This window comes from Poecile atricapillus, chromosome 3 (genome assembly GCF_030490865.1).
Source record: "Poecile atricapillus isolate bPoeAtr1 chromosome 3, bPoeAtr1.hap1, whole genome shotgun sequence".
NCBI classification, from domain to species: domain Eukaryota; kingdom Metazoa; phylum Chordata; class Aves; order Passeriformes; family Paridae; genus Poecile; species Poecile atricapillus.
In genome coordinates, this window is record NC_081251.1 from 108,724,618 (window position 1) to 108,747,668 (window position 23,051).

At 41.6% G+C, this 23,051-nt stretch overlaps 1 long non-coding RNA gene across 2 annotated transcripts in view; it reads right to left on the reverse strand.

The window, feature by feature from the left end:
- LOC131577523 (uncharacterized) overlaps window positions 1-19,887 on the reverse strand; it is a 155,956-nt gene extending 136,069 nt beyond the window's left edge. For both annotated transcript variants that reach the window (XR_009277229.1, XR_009277230.1), the window contains exon 1: window positions 19,772-19,887. This is a non-coding gene — a long non-coding RNA (uncharacterized LOC131577523). The remainder of the gene's footprint in view (window positions 1-19,771) is intronic.
- Between the last annotated feature and the right edge of the window lie 3,164 nt (window positions 19,888-23,051).

The window sequence follows — 23,051 nt, forward strand, 5'->3', positions numbered from 1 at the left end:
TATATATGCCATATTGTGTTACATCAGAACATTGCCTTTCCTTGAAACTCAGACTGAGCAGTCTTTTTTTAAAAAAATATATGTATAAATATGAAAATAAAACTGCCTGTGATCAGCTTTCAGGCATCAAAATGTCTGTGGTCAAGTGTCAACAAACTTGCATCACCAAAAAAGAGCCTTTTGCCTCCTCTCTTCTCCACATCACCAAAACACATTCATTAAAATTGTGTTTCTTTCTCCAGTGTGAGCTCATCCCCTCATGACATATTCTGACCTTCAGAAAATAGGCTGCTTCTTTGCCCCAGTAGGCTGCTACACAAAGTCCAGATCTCCACAAAACTGTTTTCTAATTGCTCACCAATGATCACATTTATCTCCCAGCCAAGGCAGGCTGCAGTGGTTAATAGTATAAATGGTATCTAGTACAACAAGGATGGAGGCTCTGTTTATTTCATAGCTATCAAGACACAAATCTACATTAGCTTCAGTAACCTGAAGACATTATTCACACAAGTTTTTAAGCCTGTTAACATAATTTATTAGAACTTAGAGGCTTAGTGAAACAAAGCAATAAAGAGGATAGCTATTGCTGCCAAAGGGAACTTTACATATAGTCAAAGAAATGATGTGATCAAGAAGGAGAAGGTTAGCATAAGGTAAAAGTTGAAAAATAATTACAGCTTTAACTTAATTCCATTCCAGCAAAACTAATTCTTAAAAAAAAATTTAAAATCTCACATTTTCCCGTAATTCCAAATCAGTTACATTTTTTCAGTATATAAATAATTCTAATTATGATCTTATAAGGTCAGCCTTCCTGCATGTTGGCATTTAGAAAAACATTAAATTAAATTATCCACATGCACTGGAAACATAATACAAAGAATGATCTAAAAAGCCAGGAGCAGGAGGCCAATATGAGCAAAGCTCTTATGTAATGTCTGACAAAGCCCAGTGCAAATGCAGAACTAGAGCTCACATTTTCCTGGGAACCATCCTTTTTTTCAAATGAAACATGAATCTAAGTCTATAAATAGACTCTTCATGTCAGAAGAGTGAACAGAGGACTTGATGCAGATGCACCACTGGATTAAGAGAAGATCATAAAAGAAATTTATCAATGTCATGGTAATTAATTATAACTCTCCATCTACAGATGGGGATGGCTGTGTTTATCAGCCAGGATCCTCAGAATACCAGGTGGCTGACAAAGAGCTGAGCAACTTCTCTGCCTGCTCATCTACCTCTTTGGGACTTTCCTGTGTTACAGATATGTGGCTTTACATTATTCTCACTGGGTTAAGGAAAGTAATTGTTGTCAATCCTTGTGTTTATTATTACAAAGCTTGTGATATTTGTTGCTATTGTGTAAAACTCCAGTCTTGGAGGTTTTGTGATTACACTTAAATGTAAGGAAGGTCAAATAACATCTAAACTTAACTATTTCAGAGAATAACATGAAAGCTATTAACCAATATGTAGATGTAATATTTGTAAATATCAAATTATAACTTTCTGTATTTTGGGGTGTCTTGATTTGAAAGACAGATGTCTGCTAAGGAAAGCAGAAGCGTCCCTTGGAATGAAAAATATGACCCCCTTCCCTCCCAATTATTATAACTTTGAAATTAAGGGGCTTGCAGGCAAAGATACGGGAAAAGGAATAACACTCCTTTATAGAGTATAAATAGATATCTAACAAGGCAGACAAACAGCACCAGCAGCGCCAACAAGCGGAACCACAAACGCAGTCCCGGGCTCTCCCGGCCGCGGGCGCTTTCCCCTGGCTGCAGTTCCGCTCGCAGCCGCCAGGGGCGCTGGTGGCTCCCGGCCGGGCAGGGCGGGTGCGATGGTTCCCCCGCGCCGCCAGGGGGCGCTGTGCCGCCAGCTCGGCCGCGTTCCCCTCACACGGGAATGGCGGACAGGCCGGTGGAAGGGATGGAAAAGGAGCTTCCTTTGCAAAAACCCAGCGACAGCAGGTCCCGGTGTCCTCTGGATGGCGAAATGAGCTGCAGCAGTAATCTTGGAAACAGCAAGATGGAACAGCAGGGACCAGCAGATCCTGGAGTAGTAAACAAAATGTATCAGAAACTCTGCAGCTGTAGCTGGAACCTCAGGTTGTTCCAGCAGGCAGGGCGGGCAGGCCACCCTCTAGCGAACAGCGGCAGAGAAGCCACAGGGCTGGGCAGTGGCAGCTCCCAAACAAGGCAGGGAGAGGCTCCCTGGGAGGGGAAAGGGGCTCCAGGATCCTGGGATTTCCTCTGAGGCACCCCAGCAGATGGTGAAGGGTCCTTTGTTTGGTGAGGTTGGGTGTTAGTAAGGTCCCAGTGCATCAGCAGCTCTTAGGAGCAGAGCTCCACTCATGGTAGGAGAAGGCAGCAGAAAACAGAATCCTGCAGTGCTGGGGAATTCTCCCCACAGCGACCACAGCCTCCTTCCCCTCAGAATGCCCAGAGAGCAAGAGAGAGCCAGGAGCTGCCCCAACCTCTCTTCCCCAGCCCAGTTCTCACAGTCTCTCTGCCCCTCCACGAAAAACCCCCCAGCTAAGAGGGTAGCAAGCCGCATTCCTCCCAGGGAAACTTCTTTTGTCTCTCCTAAGTACCCTGCCGTTATTGTCTCTTACCAACAAAAAATGGAGAAAATTCTCTAACAGAAATAAATAGGAGAGCTCCTAAACCTCAACATGGTTATGCAAAATCTTCATATAAATCTTCCCAAATGTACAACACTGTGTTTGGAGACCACCTGTAGCTTTGCATATACAAATTTAGAAAAGATACTAATCTTTTAGTATCTTTGTTGTCATGCACAACATGAAATGCTGAATTACATGCACAGATCTGCTCCCCAAGAAGTAAGAAAACTTGCTCAGTCTTAAGGTGTATTAAAAAAAAGAAAAAAGAGCTCTCACAACAGGAAAGGACATTTTTATTGATGTGAATAGACTCTGGTTCTCTTAGCATATAAAATATTAGTGTCTCCTTTTGCGAACCAGGATACTGGCATTTTACCTCACATGATATGGAGTTTCTCCCACTCCTCTAAATGCTTGCTGTGTGAAAACAAAACAAAAACAACAAAAAGACTAAGTAAAGGTTTGCTGGACTCCATTTGGGCACCTACTTGAGTTAAGCAAAAGGATACACAGTGGTAAGATCAAGGTTCCACTAACCTGATTGCCATTAAGAAAATCTCTAGAATAACTTGAAATATAATCCATCAAGTGGAAGCATAATGATAACTGGAGTGCTACCCTGGTCATTCAAGTCTCAATTTAATTAGCAAATATGGTCATTCACTGACAGTACTTTATATCTGAAGTTGATTAGAAGAAAAGGAAAAATAAAACTCTGCTCAAGAGCTTCACATTAGCAGAGTCCTCTCTTTCTGAGAGAGGAGATAACAATACACCTTAATTTCAGGTGCCAATAACCTCCAAAAATGTTTAGGTCCTTTAACTAATATGTTAAAATGTAATCAGCATGAGACAGGTGCCTAAGAGCAAAAGGAGCTCAACCAAGTGTAGTGTCACACTGATAAGAATTCACATGGAAAGATTTCAGGAACAAGATTTTGCAGCTCTGTTGAAAAATGAGCAGCATCTTTCCACTCCAACACTCCTGTTTGTTACATCTTTGGTGTATCTCCACTGGTCAGTTCTGGGAGTGACCTGACATCCAAAGAGCTCCAATTATCTTATAGCTAATGTCCAGAACTTACTGATAAGCACTTTGAAATTCTACCCCAATTTCAAGCTCACCTGCCCATGCTGCTGATGGAATGTGGTCCCTTGGCAGACTAGAGGAATGGGATGATGGGGCACCCAAGGAACGTCAACAAATTTGCAGCTCTAACTAACTGGGCAAATTGGCTCAGCAGAGCTGCTCCAAAAGCACAGGAGTCAGCCTAGGCTCCCATCTGTCAGGTTTACCAGTGGAATAACAACAAACCAGCCCTACTTAAGGAATTAAGTATGTGGATGGGATGGTTTGAGTCTGACCCCAAGCCAGGCTCAAAGGCACTTCTGCCGTATAAAGCTAACTGCTAACACCAAAATTAAGTATACACTACAGAATACTCTACAGAATAAGATACTAAGGAAACCAGCATGGGCTGAGTAGGACCATCCTCATTTTTCAGGCAGGGTAAAAAGAGTCAAAAATTGTTGCTACAACTTGCTGAACCTCCCATTGCAAAAGTCTGAGTCACAGATGAGTGGCAGGGAAGCATAAATCAGACAGGGATTGCCTCGTTAGAGAGATGCAGAATGGCTAAGGCTGATCCATTCTCTCCACCCAAAGAAATGAAAAAGCATACAAGAATTCGTCTGTGCCTGCTAATTCACTGGATGAATAGCACCTTGACAGGTGAATTTCTCCAAAACAATTTTGAAGTCTCAGGGGTGGCCCTGGCACCCTATGGGCCCCCTGTCCATCCTCCAACCACCCATGAACCAGTAGGTTCCCAAACACTTCCCCATCATAACAGGAAATGTAACAGAGACCAGACTTTAATTTGAATAGACATTGAAGGAACAAATGTGACAGCAAAATAAATTTGCCTACTCACCAGAGATTTTTTAATTGATAAACAAGAGGGTACTTGGGAGTGATGGCAGAGTCAATTCCTATGCCTAAAAGAGCTGCCAGTGTTACAGATTCTGCCTTGCTTCCTCCTCCAAATCCTTCTTACCTCATGGCCTGATCTGCACCAGTGGGAATAACCACAAGTGTTGTAAGGGTACAAGTGCAACCCTGCCTTTAACTAACAAGGCAGCTCTAGAGAACTGTATGTCCCTCAGCTTCAGACATTAATTTGTATATTATTGTACAGAGAGGTCAACTTTAGGCAAGCATTAGATTATTTATAACTTCAAATAAGTTACTTTGCAAACTCATTTGCCAGACTTCCATATGAGGCAGCATTTGATAGAAATATGGAAAATGGCCTGAACTTTAAATGACAAACAGATGAGAAGGTCCAATGAAAATCAAACACTTTTGAAGGCCATGTGTTTTCACAGGGAATATAAATGGGATTTTTAATTGACACTGACTTCAGCTCATGGTAACATTTTGGGTGATCTCAATTAGTGGGATTACAAAAAACAGTAAAGAAAGGAATTTGATTATGGCTAGCCCTGGAAAAAGGGATCTGGCATTCCCTGCATTTCTTAAATCGGGGGGTAATCTCTTTTGCAATATAACTATCCAGTTAACGTATTTTTGCAGCCACTGGGCATAGTAGGAGCTTCTTAATGCCAAAGATGCTAAGCACTGTCCTATTATCTTTTAATCAGTTTTGGGTTTTGATCTCTAGTGATTTGGACAGGCCTGAGTGCAGAGGTAGCTCAGGGCCCTGAAGAAACGAGTTTAACTGGCATTTCCCATAAAGACTTGTTACTCAGCTGTGTATTACTCGGCTTTTCTGAAATGTAACCCCCAATTGCACAAGTGGGGATATATCCTTTCAGAGGGGTGAGGTGAGGATAAATATATTGAAGGACAGAAGGTACTCATGTTAGGCACTAAGAGTACCTAGAAGTTATTTATTTCCCAGCTGGCATCTGCCCATGTAGGAGTAACCAAGGTTCACTGCTGCTCATTCAGAGCTTCACTCAGATCACCAAACTGTTTTAAGCTGGGAGTTTGAAACAGTGGTTATTTCCACCAACAAAAATTAAATACCATTTTCTGGCTCAAGATGGCTGGGCATGATTGTTTTATTGCACTGTTACAAAATCCTTTGTGCAGAAAAAGATTCTAAATAAAAAACATCACATGCATGCAGCTTGCACACAAATTCACCCCTGAAATATTTTTTTTACCTGTGCCAGGAAAGCCTTTTGTATCAGATTTAACATATTTACCAGATCTGCATTAAGTGCTTTCTCTTGGTTCACAATGGACAAGAAAACTGTATCTTATTTGTCGATTTTCATACCACATTTTCCTAAAAAAGCTGTAGTACCTGCACAGAGAGTTGATATTCCATAGCTTTACAGAAAAAAAAGTCAAGTCTTAGCTTCTGTGTACTGTTCATGAGCTTGTGAATATTTATCACGTCTACTTGGGCCATGATATCAAGGCACTGAACCAAACAGAATGATAGACTAAAACTAGTGCAGCTGGCTAAAACAACAACAAAATGTCACCCAAAAATAGCAAAATGAAACATTGGTCACTTTTCAGGGAAGGGAAGCTCTTACAGTCATTTTGAACATGAATGGAACAACTTCTTGTCCTCATTGTTCAACTGTCCCCTTGTCAAGAGAGGCATCATTTTGTGCTTCATCTTGGGGAAGAGGATTAAAAGCCAATGAGGAACAGCGAGATGAAGCACCTCTACTCTGAACAGAAGCAAGGCTTTCATCCTTTTTCCCTTGGCTAAAGCAGCTTCCTGCTGATGCCACAGAAAGACCCAGCTTACTACATCCTCCTAGACCTACACTCTGTATTCCCAAGCAACTGACAGAAAAGTTTATCCTTGATGCTGTAATTTTGGTGATGGTGTCCTTACCTTGTTCCTCCTATGGCTGTACCTTTACACTTGAGGCTACCTACCATTTTGTAGAAGATGGCAGAAGAGCAAAAGTAAAAGGTACAGAGATATACTGCTATCTTCATTTCCAGATAGGCTGGAGACTTAGGGAAGGGAGGAAATAGCAATTTTTCAAGTCACACACAGATTATCTCCTTTTTCTACCCTTAAGTGATCCCCTACATCATAGCTATGGCAAGGTTCAAAAGAATCTGGGGTATATTCACTCTTGTGCAAATCCAGCACAATTCACAACTCAAAAATAATTGTTCCTTCCCCCTAATTCTTCCACAGAGACAGCAGTCAAAAAGCTTTTGAGAACCTTAAAAAAAAACCTCAAAAAAAGGCCTCGAAACAACATTCTTTCTCCTCTCACAAACAAAACAGAGTATTTACCATCTACAGAAAGTGTACAAAGAACTGATGAGAAATCCAGAAGCAATGGCAGTGCACTGTTAAATACAGTGTCTCTTGGGAATATTGGAGTTAGACTTGCTATTCATGCAGCTAATGCTTCATCACAGCAGATCCTTTTCTTTTTTCATTTGAATTTGAAAGCTAGGAGATAGAATATCAGAACACCATACTTTGGTATTTTGAACTTATTTTTCTCATTAGGTTGTATGCTCCAGGACATAGTTAGATCCCCTAGAGATTCATCATCTTTTGTACAGCAATCAAAGGCCTTGAAAGGTGTGTAAGTATTAGTTTTGAAAACACATATGGCTTAGAACAAAGAGAAACAAACTGATCAAACAGCGGGGGCAATGTAAAGGAGTTAATAATACAAAATAATTCTGAGCAGCAGTCAGTTTTCACAAAGCAAACATCTCAATGTGAATGCCATATTGTCAATCAGACTCAGTCATTTTCAGATGTAATGGGAAGTGGAATACAATATCTACATCTGATATATGAACACAACTGTAAGGAATCAATACCATCTGGCTGCAAAGCATTTGGTCATTTAGTTAGCAAAAACCAGGATGTTCGCACAATAAAGAACAGTCCAGACAATATGGGAACCTCTGATTTTTCAACATATCATTTGTAGGGCAATTGCTAAAAGAGGAGACAAAGTTTCAGCAATGCTTTATCAATAAATCTGAATGTAGGCAATAACCTCAGTGAGGGCCAGGGGTGGAGGTGGAATCTGTATTCCTTCAGGAAAGGTTTATGCCTTCATATGTGTTACATTAGAGTCCAAATTCAGAGCTGTGTGTGTGGGTCCAGTGCCAGGTCTGGGTTTGGCCCTGAAATTTCTCATTATGCTTGTCACAAGACATCAGAAGTAATCACACCACACAGCACTATGAATGCTAATAAAATAAACCAGTGATTGATGAAGAACTTTATCCCAAAGCATCAGCTATCTTTACTTCTGTTTCATGGGTACAGCAGACAGCATTAATTGTTTCCATACTGACTTAACTCTGTTTTTCCAGAAATCAGCACCACTGCTATTTACTGAAATTGTATTTCTATGACAACACTTTCTTTTTCCTTATTTTAATTTTTCCTCCTGAAGTCCTGGTCACATTATTTACCTTCACTTGTGTGTTGGTTTGACACAGACTGGTTTTTGTTGGGGGGGGGGGGGTGGGCACAGAGGTAGCTTCTGCAAGAAGAAGCTTCCACCATGTCTGACAGAGCCAATTTCTGATGGCTCTGAATACACCCATGCTGCAGACCCAATTAGAAAGGTTGATAACACCTCTGTGATGACATATTTAAGAAGAAAATCAAAACGGCATGCACAGTTTTTTTTCCAGGACAGGCAAAGTGCAGCCTTTGGGGGCCGTCCCCAGCGTGGCACGCCACAATGCACCACTGTGGCCACCACCATCTTTGTAAGTGAGCCTTGCCTGCCTGGCTGCCCCTAGCCAGCCACACTGAGGGTGAAAAGGGCTGGGGCAGTGGTTTCCCCTTCCCAGCACCCCACCTGACAAGAGTTAAATAGCTCTGGTGCCAAAGGGGCCACCACTGCCTGCACAATTGTGGCAGGGCCGACTGACCAGCAGGGGAAGCATGACAAGCAATTCCCCAACAAGGAACCATAGAGATAAACTTCTCTATGGGAAATCTTTGAATTTGTGGAACTTGTTGGCAATGGATGTACAAGCAGCAGTTTCTCTTCCAGTCAGAGAAGAGGAGGAAGTGAGGACATGTGAGGGAAAACGACATGGCAGCACCAAGGTCAGTGGAAAAGAAAGAGAGGGGTGAGGTAGGCGCCGAGATTCCTCTGCAAGCTGTGGTGAGGATTATGGTGAAACCAACTGTCCCCTTGTGATGTGTGAAGTCCACGGCAGATGCAAAAATCCATTCACAGCCCATGGGAAAAGTGCTCACACCAGAGTGAGTAGATGCTAGAGAAAGCTGTGGTCCAGTGGGAGAACTGAATAGAGAGAGAGAAGGCCCTTCCTTCCAAAGTAGAACCTTAGAGGACTGTAGCCCATGGAGAAGTGACCCACACCACAACAGTTTTGGGAAGACTGCCCATGGGAGGAGCCCCATGGCATAGCAGAGAAAAGACTCCTCTCCCTGAGGAAACAGAGGAAGATCTTGAGTGATGAACTGACCAAGACCCCCAACCCCTGTCTCCCTGCACTGTCAGTGGGAAAGAGGGGGGGAAAAAATGGTTTTTTAAAGGCTTATTTTACTTCTCATTATCCTCCTCTGACTCTGTTCATAACAAATTTACTTTATACCTTTGAATTTAAACCAGTTTTGCCCTTAGAGTGTTTTCTCCCCATCCTTATCTCAACTCATGAGCCCTTTGTTAATTTTCTTTCCCCCTCCTTTGCCCAACTGTTGCAGGAGAGGGTAAGTGAACGACTTTCATGGATACCTGGCATTTGGCCAGTATCAAACCATGACAACTTGAAAAGCTGGATCAAAGAAACTTCATGTCATACTGCCTTCCCCAAGCCTTCCCACTTGCAAATTAGGCAGCACTCTTGGTGCTTTGAGAGCTAACAAGCTCTTGAAAACCTGGGAGCAGGTTTGGGTTTCTAATGAAGTGTAAATCTAGGGGATGAAGGAATTGTGTCATCAAGTAGAATATTCTATAGTGGGAAGGGAGCAGCCAGCACTCCATTTGTCCTGTTTGGAATTTAATGCTGCCCTAAGATCTGACGTGCAACTGACACCCAAGAATACACCTGGACCTTGGCTCTCAGAAAAGTCTTTAGGGACAAAAGGCAAAAATAACCGCAGTGGGCAGAATGCCAACTGGCTGAATTTAGGAAGGAATGTCTGAGTAACACAGGCCATGCTAATACCAAGCCAAGTGAACTTACAGTGAACAGATTCCTTTCTAGGAAAACTCATTCAGAAGGCCCATTACATAAGCTGAGGATCTGACCAATATAATTTTCTAGGCATTTTTGGCTTTTTGGTTGAGAAAATAATGTGGAAGTTCATTCATTATGTCACATTCTACTCACACAAGGTCTTAAAGGGACCTCATATTCCCAGAAAAATACCAAATTTAGCATCCATTTATATAATAAATATGCCTGTGATCCAACAGCATTGAGAAAGATTGCACAGCCAGCTCTGTAGTACCCTCTGTGAGGATGCTCACAACATAGCAAGAAAGAAGAAAACCTCGGACATGCAGCGATGCCTCTAAGATAAAGGATGAACTCAAGTCTGACCTTATCACAGCTCATATTTTTTATTTTGTTTGTTTACAATTACAAGAAAAGAGATTAATTGCCTTGTCTACTCTCATAGTTGTCTACTACTATTTTGTCTGCACTTGTTACTTTGTCAGCATCACAAAATATTGAAGATTAGTCCTTGTAATCAAAGCTTACACACTTTCCTACCTCCTACTGTAAACCAGTACACACTCCAAGAAGTTTGCAGCATCTCAAGTTTTTTTGACTTTTTCTTTCACATCTTACACTGTCATACAGACAGACCAAGAGCAAGCAGCAGTCAGACCACCTGTGCTGACAAAAATCCTGGAGGGGCGAAATGGAGCCAACTCAACTTCCTACCCCCACTTCAAACAGCCTGAATACAAGTTAAACACAGTCCCTTCTACTTGATTTTCATCATACACATGCTGAGCTGTGCCAGGTTTCCCAGAGCAGTGGAGCCAGTGGACAGACAAATTCTGGGCTTTATCCCACCCCATTGACTCCAAGAGGCCTCCACACAATCTGTCCCCTGAAACACATCTGGCTACAATTTCTATTTTTAGTTACGCCTGACAAATCTTGAACTGCTGATACCAGAATTTAAAGAAATACATGAAAAACAGTATTTTTCCTTTTAAAACACTGTTCTCCTGGGTCTCCTAGAGATAATAATTACTGTTCTGCTCAGCTAGTGCTGTCATTATTTCGCTCAATAAAATGGATCATTTTAAACTCTCAGGAGCATGGGAAGTGCCTCTGCTTCCTTGTGTAAAAGTAGGAATGTGTCAGTTTTGTTTAGCAAATATAATATTTAATGTCTTTGCACTTGGCATTCAGGATCAGTACTGCACCAACAGCAAGGAGGCAAAGTAGACCCTACACACTCAGACTTCTTTTAAAATAAATTAAGCACATAAAAAAAAATCCCCCAGGTAAAAAGCAAACCTAAAAGAAAAGATTTCCCCAGAAACATTCAAAATACAAAAGTCATAGCCAAAACTATTTTAAACATTCTGATTCTCTGTTATGCTGTCAGAAATTGTACCTCACCACTGAATTAGTGGTTCACATAATTTCCACTGCAGTTGCCAGAGGATATGGCTGGATCTGACAGGTTTTAACTTAAGTTGTCAGGGTAGTAGCCCACACCCCACAGGAAAGTGAGGGCAGTGAAGCAGCCTCAACACACCATACTTCCAATAATACTCATTAATTACTCCCCAGTTTTAGTGACTACACAGTATTACATGTAAAAAAGCCTCCTTAATGGCCAAGACTTTAAAAGTATCCATGATCTCCCAAGTTTATTAACTACCAGAGGGGTTGAAAAAGCCATAGCTCTGCAGCGACGATTCTGTGCCAGGATCATGATCTTTGCCTAGTGCACAGTAACACTTGAAATACTATCCTGATTTTCATATATTTTTTTTTTTCAATCTAAAGCCCTAAGGACTCTGGTCCTCACAAGGAATATTCCATCCTTAAATCAAAGAACCCAGCAGACAACTCACCTCTCCAAGTGTCAAAAGCAGTCACAGTGGTTCCTTTGCCCAGAGCTGGAGGCCCACATGGCGCCATATGTTACTATCATGGTACTTTCACCTAGGAGCAGGTATGGAATGTGTCTAAGAGTACAGATGAGTCTAAGCCTCCTTGATGTTAAAGTCTGAACTGGCTCCCTGTGTTCTAAAAATCTCTTGGTATACAGAACCTTATTGCTTGAATAGATACTTTGGTTTGGTTGCTGTTTTAAACTACATAATTCGTAGTTCATGCCCTGACAGAAAGAATCTGAGTAGGCAAAAAAAAAACCAAAAAAAAAAATCTGAAGATGGAGGAAAAAAAAACAATTTGAAAGAATGAAATGTGGGACCAGCCTCTATCATTCCCCCTGAAAATCTTCAAGTTTCTGTTCAGAGAAGGAATGTTTCCATCCTTCTGAAAAAGCTTTGGGCTCATAGCTCTTTGGATTCCTTGGATCTTCATTACTCTTTAGTAGGCATATGCAGAAACCTTGCTCCCTTACACTACTCCTCATGCTCTCCTTTAAGTTCCCACTGATAGCGTAGCATAACTCCACTCCTCAGGACTCAGCTGGCACCCAGGCCAAGTATTTGGCTTGCCCAGAAGAGATTTGACAGTGACTTGTAAGGATTGTGTGCCTTATCACCACAGTCCCACTCTTCTGGGGCTACAGAAAAAGTCCTTAGGAAAAAAGGGAACAAAAATATTGAAAGAAGAGAAAACCCCCTCACTACTCTCAGGACTCCTCTTCACCTGCTCAGACTTCAGGCATACAATTCAGACTCACAACAAAATGAAACATGGGGGAGAATAAAAAAAACTCAAGAAGCAGGAAACAGAGGAGAACAGTGGACACCAGATGCTTTACAGATCTTTCTCACTATGCTCTCCTCTTTATTCAAAACTGGTGTGTAACACCTGAATGTAATTCTTCAGCCTGAGGATGATATAAGCAGCACATTTTCACACCTGATCCTACCCAGCTGGGCTGGCTCCCTGACAACAGAAGCATTTCATCTTACTGCATACCCCTACTACATCTGCAAAGACAAAGGAGCTGCCATAAAGGGGTTCCAACCACAGCAGAAGAGGAGCTGGGGGGTGAAGAAGAGGGGAAAAACAATAAAAGCAGGTCTGCTGCACTCATGCTTGATTTGAATACACATGAACACACAAAAAGAAAGATCTATCAAGAAGATGAAACACTTCTCAGATAGGGAGTCTTGCTGCAAACATTACACAGCCTGCACTGGTACCTGACTAAAAGGGAGCCTGGCAACAGAGCTCAGAGGGACTGAATTTGGACTGCCAGCAAAAGCACAGATCTGGCAAGCAAGCTTGGGCTCTGTGTCATGAATCCGCATTTTCAAGATTAGTGGGACCAAAAATAGGCTTGGAATCACACTACACTTCATGGAAGAGTCTTACCCAACTGCAGAGCAAAAAGGTCATAGAAGCAGGCAATAGATTTTGAGTCCTAAAATGGGAAAGAGTGGGAAAAAGGGTTATGATACTTTTTGCTTATTCTTTTTGTTGTCGGGAAGATAAAAGTTTTTCACTCTAATGCTTCTTTTGCAGCATTGAAAGTAAAGGGTACAATGCCTGGGCAATTACCACAAAACCTGGGGCTTTGCTTTGGTAGTTTGTAAACTTCTGTGTTATTTTCAAAGTTGATTTAGCATGTGGAAAATAATAATTAGTGGTAAGTCTCAATAATTTAATCATTGCTCACAGATTTTTTTATTTTTTTTATTTAAGCAAAATAAAAATTAAAAATTGCTGTTCCATCTTGCTTATTTTAGGCCTAGAATCCAAGTCCCAGAGGTCATCTAGTGAGCTCCTAGGAACCTGCTGGGGTACAAATGAGCAACCTGAGATATTAGAAAAGGTAAATACTCCAATGTTTAGAAACTAACAGATGTTCTTGAACATCCAAGTCCCCCACTGACTTTGGAGGGAAAAAAGACAGTAGATGAAAGGTTGCATTAGCACCGACTTTCTAAATCTTCATATGTCAGGGTCTCTGGGGTTCACTGAAGTTAATGAGAGCACTGGGTGCACAGAAAAAGGCAAGACACATCCCTCTGCAGCTGTGGGAGGCTGTGGCCCACTCACCAGAGTTTCCTGTGTTCATTTGTTTATAGAATAGTGCTTAGGTTAGTTCAGGAGAGAGTTCCTCATTTCCTCCTCTTCTTTCCCCTCTCCCTAACCAGATGTGACAATGTTACAATATTATTATCCTGTCAGCACCACAGGGGGAAATACAAGTAAAATTCAGGGTGAAAGTAGAGTCAGAAACAGATCCAAAGCAGTACCTTTCAGGCTCAATAGCCCATCTGAGGAAAAAAGAAACTTTTACAAGCTGGACTGCGGTTTCATTTAAAATGTTCATGGGAAAATGATTGCCAACAAATTTTTGAGGTCCTGTTGTATGCTAATTCCAACTGAAAGCCATAGGAGGTATCTGCAGCCAAAAGATGGGGTGTAACCTGTGGGGCTGACAAGGTAAATCACATCCCAGCCTGGAAGGAACAGGCTGGGTAGGTTTCACTGTGCCAGTGTTCTTCAGTCTTTCAGTGCCACTGGGAAAGACATACCCACACTGGAGTTGCACTGTACAAACCACTGGCTTATAGATTTTCCCTGGCAAGTCTCCCAAAAAAGACAAGCTGCCTGAGCTTTCATACAGACAGGGAAGCCAAGTAATGATGCACAAAAGGGAATGAATCAAGCAAAAGAATCAGAGGAAGTAGACTGCTTAAATGAAATACCATTAAACATTCACAATACATAGAAGATTCCTTTTCACTGAAAGACTTTTGCTTCAGTTTACCATACTGGAGAAGTCAGAGATATAGCATTTATAGAGCAAAATTCAGAAGCAGGATACCTCTCTCTTTCCTGCAGCTTACCAAAGTGTTACAGCTGCAAAATAAACTACCACTACCTCTGCTCACTATATGCTACAGCCAAAAGCACGACATAGACATTATTCATCTCTTCCAATGTTACAAAAGCAGTCTACAGCTTTTCCTTCAATGGGTAAACTGAAAGATACAGAGCCATTGCAGAAAAGGCTATTATGCATCTGTAGATCATTTTCTTGGGATTTTTTTTCTCTTTCATCCAAGGACAGGTAAATAGGAAATAGAGACTAAGTAAAGATTTTACCCCCAAGACACTAGTCCTTGAAAGTAAAAACTTAGCAATATCCATTCTGCCTTACCCTTTGTCTTTTCACCCTGAAAATCCCCTAGGGTCTGCTTCTAGCCTACTAAAGAGAAATTTCTTTTGTCAGACTATGGGGCACCAGAATGTGCCGTAAAGTCTCTAGAAAGTGAGAAGAGCTTTCAAAAATGCTGCATGACATACTGGTGAAAAGTACAGGTTTGTCATGTGGTAAACAGCCATCCTTGAAGACTTCCAGCCAAACATGCTGGATTTGGAGGACAGCTATCCTGCTTATGGGGTCCCAGCGAGAGCAGCATTATGTCCTTGCTCAGCAATGGTTTCTCCTGGCGTGTAAATGGATCTCTACTGGGACTGTGAGGAAGTAATTGAATTCTGAGTTCATGTTCATTCAGCTCTCTGGGACTGAACTACAGAAATAGTTTTAAGCCTGAAGGTGGTTCACACACAGCACTGCAGTCCTTTCATGTGTCAGCCCAGCTAAGCTGCCGATTACGGATCTTGACAGACCCATTAATCCGCAGCAAGTCTCACACAGGAAATCATCCTGCTTCCTCTCTGTAAAATAAAGCGTTCCCATTTTAAGGGAAAGAGCGTTGTTGTGCACCTCTGCAGCTAAATATGATGTAATCAGCAGAAGTGCTGTATGGACTGACTGACAGAGCGTGGTTGGAAACAAGGAAGGGATCCAGGACGGCCAGCTGGGCTACTGGTTAGCAGGAGTGAGATGATAGGGTCAGCTGACCTTCTGAAAAGGAGAAATTTGGTTGGACAATGTGGAAAAAGCCACACCCAAGAGGTGTTTGAAGCAGTTCCTGCTAGGGCTAAGAACCACACTGACATCAGTGTTCTACCCATGACAACTGGGACCAAGTTGAAGAAGCCTAAAATTAGCAAGACCTAAGCAAAAAATGCAGTATCTACAGTGGTGATAAAATAATCAGAAAACATAAGCCAGGTGCATGCAGAAGGCTCAAATGTTTTTCATTGTAGACAACTGCACTATTGCTGCTCTGAACATAAGCCCCCCAAAATTAGCAGGAAGCTCTCAATTGTTCTCAATAAGCAAGAGGACTGATTCCAGGACAAGAGCTAGCACTTGGATATTCTCTGCCCAAAAGCAAATTTCTGCCAGCTGCAGCACTTCTTCTCTCTTTTGCCTCAAAAAATAGGCAGTGCATATGTACCTCATCCTTTGTTTGGGACACAGGCAAGTTGTTGCACTTTACAGCAATGCCAAGCTGCAATTTGATCACATGTCTTCTGCAACCCCCTTTAGCTGATCTGCTTTCCAGTCTTGTCCTACAATCCATGAAGAAAGCCTATTTGTAAGGAAGCAGACAGAAACACAGCTCCCAGCAATGGTCACTATTTTTATGAGCAGCTGTGACAGCCCAAAGATCTTGCACAAAGTTTATATCAGCAACAGAGGAGGAAGTAATTTTATCCAGTAGAATATCCAGCAAAAAATTATAGAAATTAGTTTATTCCCAGGAAAAAAAAAGTGAATCAACTTTCAAGGTGTCTAACAACCCTGTTGGAAAAGAGTTGGTCTCTGGAACACACCCTACACAGACTTCCCTGTTGCAATCAACACAATTATTTGTCTGGTGTTAATACAGTGACATGCTGCTTTGCTGAAATGTCCCTGGCTGCCTTTCAAGCTCTTGAGAAGACAGCAAAGATTTTGTTTTGATTTAAAACTATTTTTCAGCACCTCTATGTTGGAGTGACCTTATAAAAGTGCCCATGGAGTCCTTTGACTGTCTTTTGTCTGTGCTGTGTGACACAGACACTTAAAGGAAGAAACTAACATTAAATGCTGACACTCAAGTACGGACTTCTAGCCTTTAAAAATGTTACTTCTTTTTAGCCCACTGACTTTTCCTGATGCTTTCAACTTACTATTTTTTTATTTTTTAAAAAGGCTGTCTTAACCTCAAATTTGAATTAATAGGTCACCAAGGAATCTAATACTATGGTAAAGCAATGAAAATATCACTACACAATATAGAACTAAAAGAAGTCGATAAATTCTTGATAGTATTTATATTATCTATATACTATGTACATATATTATATATATATTATATATATACATATATATTGTATATAATATACAATATATTATATATATACTATGAACATAGTATATGTTCATAAAATTGTCAAGCTTGCAAGATTCCCTTAAACCAGGAATATCACTTTTTTTAAACAGAAAAAAGAAAACTCTTTGCCAGGGCCCATCATTTCAAGATCAAGCAATTCCCTTCCTCCCATTCCCCTTCTATTTTAGAAGTTATATTGAAATCAGGTATTGAAAATTTGTGGTTACACACCAAAGATATCCAGTTGATGCCCCATACAGCTGACCAAAATGTAACCATGAACAGCCCATCACTCCGAAAATTTACTTGATTAGTTTAACCAACAAATGTCAGACACCTCCATAGGATAATCCTATTCCTGCCAAATTCCAGAGGGTTTCCACAAAACATCATCGTTGAGATTCCAAAAAACTGCTCCTATTAAATAACTCAAAGTTGACCTGATAACACAGAAAATATGGCACATGATTGAAGCTGGATCTTTTGACGAAACAATAAATCAAATCCACTGTAAAACAGTGTTGGTAAAAGCAATGACCTTACACAACAAAGGACACGGTAGAGCTTCCAATGCTAAATGTGTTGGGAAAAGCAGGAATTGATAAAAATGAAAGTTGAAAGGCTTGTAAGAAGGAACCACATGGTGGCAGTTCAAAAGTCTAACCATCTTCCTACTTAAAATAACTGTGTATAATTGTTGACTTTGCTAATGGCGCTCACAGAGGGTTCTCTGAGGTTTGCTTTGCAGATGAGGAAACTGAGTCAGAGGGACTAAGAAAAGGGCCAAAAGCCACAGGCACACTTCACTTCCAGGGCCTAGTTTATCAACAGTCCCCTGCAGACACTTGACTTCCAGTCACACCATGAGGCCTCTGTAGTCTGTTAGATCTAAAATTTTTTCACCCACTACTATAAAGCAAGGAGGATTACATCTGTCTATTTTTTCAAAGTATGTGTTTGTTCTGAAGCATTCACATTCTTGCAGTAAGAAAGGCTATGAAACCATCACAGGGAAATGTTTTTCATGCACTCTTATTAGATTAGTCTAATTTCTGCACTTTGAAATCAGATATCTTAAAATATGCATGTGTGCCATCTTTCAGCATCCAAACCCATGCAAAATGGCACATAATCTGAGATTCTGGCAGAAGAATCAAGTTTCATCTTGCAGCTTAACAATAGCTTAGAACTGCTGGTACTCTTGCAGGGAGCTCAAAATCTTGTGCAAGTGTAACACCACAGACAACAGGGTCAAGAGATGCCACCTTTCCTATCTTCTGGCTTCTCTCCAGGACCTAGCCCTTTTCTTCACCACTCCACCAAAATTCTTCACCAGACTCCTGACACAAGAACCAAATCAAATGCCAGCTGCCCTTCCAAAACAGCTGTAATGCAGCCCTTGAAGACCTGTTAAGGCTCAGCTCTAACAGAGGAAAGAGAACTTATGGGCTCCAAATGCTTAGGTAAAGTGTAGGCCAAATTCATGGATTTCTGTTTACATAGACTCTGGAATTTATTCACTTTCTCCAGTTAGCTGAATAGCTCTTTTATGAAGAAGGGAGAAAACTCTTCATCAAAATACTGAGGACCAATGCAGTTCAATATGTTTCAAAGGTAGATTTCTGTTCCATGAAGAATGGGTCTGTCTGGCTTTATAATTTATCATTTTAACACTTCTTGCTAATAGTATCTGATTTTTTTGAGTTCTCCAAGTGCAACAAGGCCTTCCAAATGCAAGATGCCATCTTTTTCCAAATGGAGCACAAAGCTGTTAACAGCACCAGTCACAGGATATTATATGATAAGGTTTTGTGGTGATACAATAAAATGACACAAGTTCTTATGGAGGATTCCAGTGGACACTGTACAAAATCAAGGTTGAAGTTCTCAACACACTGTGTGCCATCATAAACAAGTAAGGCATTCAAGTATCCAGTTACCTTTACTGAGTCATGAAAAATAACCAGTCAAAAGAAAGATTACCCAGATAGGCACATTCATTTCCACCATGCAGAGTACAATCCAGCACATTTTCTATTTATGCAAGTACAAGTATTGCATTGCCTTGACTATAACATAATTGTTTGCCTAACCTAGACCAAATAGACTGTGTAGCTCTTTCCTTGTAGTACAATAACCTAAACCCAAATCTGGATAGACCTGCTTAACCAATGGTCCTCCTGCACATCCAGTAAATCCAAAGTCTCAATGGCTGCCCCAGTTCTCCTCAGCTCCTTGTTTTCTGCTCAAAATGCTCATTTTCTTCACTGTAGGAGTAGTTTATTTGGTCATTCCTTAGCACAAGAATGATCACACCAAGTCAGAGCAGATAACCAACTCCCACCACCTCCAGCAGTGACCAACAGAAAAGTCCTACTGCGTAGCTCTGTTGGGAACAGTGAGAAGAATGACACAGGCTCTCTCTTGTGCATTGAACAGGAGAGAAAAGTTTATCATTTTGATCTTCTTTTATAGACATGTTCAAGAAAGTCGAGAGGTAAAACTCGCATTGGTCATTAAAGCAACACATCACCATCATTGGTTAAGTGTAACATCACCCCTGACCGTTTTCCCAAACACCACCTGCAAAGATTGTTGTCCTTTACCAAGGACTGTTTGGATTCTTTCTCATGCTTTCTCAGGCCAGAATGAGAAGCCTGTGACAGTTTCACACAGGCTCTGTTCCCTTATTTTTTGCATTTAGCATCCACACTACTGGAGGATATGAACATGAGACCAACACATAACTAGTTTCCTAACCTCATTCTCCCAGCTTCAAGAATTTTGGCTTACAGAGGACCCAGATCCTTCCTGCTTCCCACAGCTTACCAGAGTAGTAGTGATTAATGAAACCAGCTGTGTAATCTTCTCCCCTGCATTGCAACTGAACATGACAGATGAACTTGAGCAGGCTTTCAGTGCCACCCAGCATAGCTGATAGCAGCCCAGCCACATCGGTCATGCCCTATGACAGCTCTCTCCTCATTCCTCCTGCTACCTCTCAGACACATCAAGGAATGTCTTTTGGATAGACTGAGGCTAGGGAAACTTGAGTTCAGCCTCTCTTCTGCAGCTGGTTTCCTGTGCTAACATCAGCAAGGAAATTTGGGATCCTTTTTTTGGCAAAGATAGAGGCTCCTACACAAGCTGAATGAGAGCAGTTTGGAATCTCTCTAGAAGAGCATGTTTCTCTCCACTGAATCACAACTGAAATCCCCTTTGAGTCCTAAGCCTGCAAAACAGCATAAGGCTCTGTGCTGACTCCCCAAAGCTGCTGAGGAGGAAAGATATTAAAGCCTTCTCAAGCTCGGTTATGGTGGTGCAGGGGTGTGTAACTAGGCGGCCTTTCTTGCCCTTCCAAAGGCAGATGTGGGGAAGGCAAAGTGAGGCAGTGGGTGGCATCTTTGTCCTGTGAAAAAGCCAGCTCTTTGTCATGCTGCCCCTTTGCCACATGGCGAGCAAAAGGGCTCTTCCCTTGTGCTCTTGTGCCTATAAACACACCATTGAACTACACCTGTGCCTGACCCATGCTGGCTCCACACAACACAAAGCCCTGATTTTGTCACACTACCACCTGTGTGTTTGCTCTTTCCTAGCCATGTCCAAAGTCACAGCAGATAAGCCATCTGCCATGCTGGGGTGGGAGTGGAACAGCAGGGTGCCAAGGGAACAGGGGAGAAGGACTTGCTTTAAGCTCATTTCTCCTCGTCCCTAGCCTTGATGGAATTGTATTCTGCACACACACTGAAACATTAGCATCGGCTGATTTGGAAAGAATATTGGAAATGAAGTGATGGCAGAGTAAATGTCAATGCATTCAGTGTGACACAGTGAGCACCAGATCTTAAACAGCTTCATCATTGTGGCATTTACTGTATCCTGAAATAATATTAATCCCACTGTTGTCCTTCTTGATGGAATCATCCATGAATATGGTTTATGGGACTGGCCAAAGTGCTAATAGGTTAAAAGAGCAACCTATCCAGTGTTCCACTAAATTAAGGTCGCTTCATGGGATTTAATGAAACAAGTACTGTGTGGGATTTCAAAGGACGTTCCTGTAATTCATGTCTATTTAGGGCTCCTGCTAACCAGAAACCTAATTTCTTTGAGTAAAATAGGTTTTTGTGAAGCCTGGCCATGTGAAAAAAGCTTTAAAGGGCAATAATCAGAAGACCTCATCTGTAACACTTTGTTATTTCAGATGAGTGTTTTGAAAGTTTGGGGGATGGAGTTATTAAAAAAAAAGAAAAAAAGAAAAGGGACAATGAAAAAAGCCAGTCTGCAAATTAATGAAAGCAAATGTATTACTGCTATTTGTCTCTCAAAGATGCATGAACAGTTAAAGTGAGATCCAGACAACGTTAAATTACAAATGGTGTAGACACTCAACCCCCAACGACACTTAATAAGCCAGATACCATCTCACAAAATAAGTAAATTTGCTCCCATATTCCCAGTGAGGAATTGATGCTCAAAAATTATGGGCAAATGGCATCACCTAAGGCCACTCACTGCCTCAGAAACAGACCTGTATTTTCTTCCCCAGTTCTGTATGTAAATGATGAATGAGATGATGAATGACCCATGAAATGAAGAATAGATATGCCACCAGAGACAGCAAAGGGAATAACAGAGGGATGAGCTTTGTTTACTGAAACTAGAATTTGGTTGAAACACCAAGGGTGATATCTGTTCCTGTAAAGTTGGACCTCTAATGACCACCACAGATGGAAATTTTGATCACGGACAAAAATTCACAATTGTCTCAAGGGAACACAAAGCATTTTCATACTTTGGAATCTACAATCAGCTCAGTATTCCCCAGAAGTCAAAAATAAGCTAAGCATCAATAGCCACACTAAATTCCTAACTCTTAGATCTTGTGTCATGTTTTCAAGATTCTGGAAATAGACTGCAATAGCTGTACTCAAGCCAAGGACTAATCCTGGCAGGTACTTGACACGAACACGTGCTGTCAGAAAAAGAGGAGGAGGCACACTGCTTGCATTTTGTACCTTGGGGACCCATCCCAAAGTCTTGAAAACTTCTGCTAGTGCAGGCTCTCTGCAGAAGCAAAATCAGTAACTTTAACTACATCAGACTTCTGCAAGCTGCAAAATAGCCATAGTTCTGCAGCCCATGAACTCAGGCCCAACTGGACTCCGCTACAGAAGATGCTGCAGGGATAGCAGTTACTTATCAGAGAATCACAGAATGTTTTACATCTATGTAATAACATATGTACAACATCTTGTTTCAACCCTCCTGCCATGGGCAGGGACACCTTTCACTAGATTAGTTTGCTGTGGGGGTCCATCCAGCCTGGCCTTGAACACTCTCAGGGATGGGAAATGCTACTCCTCTGCATTCCAACCTCCCACCTGCTGCAGAGAGGAGATGGCTTCTCTTTGACTCTCCAAATATTTTATTTCCTGTTTCACCCCATCCCAGGAGTAGTCCTTTAGTTTTGATAAAACAGAATTCTCACACTGCCAAGAAATCCAGTCTCTGACTTGACCATAGCATGTAAGAGAACACTTCCAGAGACTTCCTGAAATCTAACATACATAATTTTTAAATCCAGCAGTCCAGTGTTACCAAAAGCAAAAGGCATCTTTAATACCTTGGTAGCAGAAGTCAGTGACAATATCTGGGAAGAGTCTCTAGATTAGCTCCAGATACAGCATGCTCTTCCTGCCAGCCACCACTGCCTGTCCACACACCTGCTTTGGAGGAAAGCTCAGTCCTGACTCATCAGGTGTGCCCAGCATGGCACATGGCGATTTGAGGCAGCTGTTTCTTGCCAAAAGGAAGTTTTTCCACGTGTGCCAAAGGGACAGCCTGCATGCACATGTGATTTCTCACCTTTGGAAGGAATATGGTTCACCCAGTCTGCTGCCTTCACATGGACTCAACTCTAACAGCAGTCAGGCTTAAGGGTTACGGAAATTAAGTTCAGAGACAGGACAGGACAGGTGGCAGTGAAGGTTGTAACTTGAAAAAAGGTTACCAAAAAAAATGTCATTCCAAATTTTAC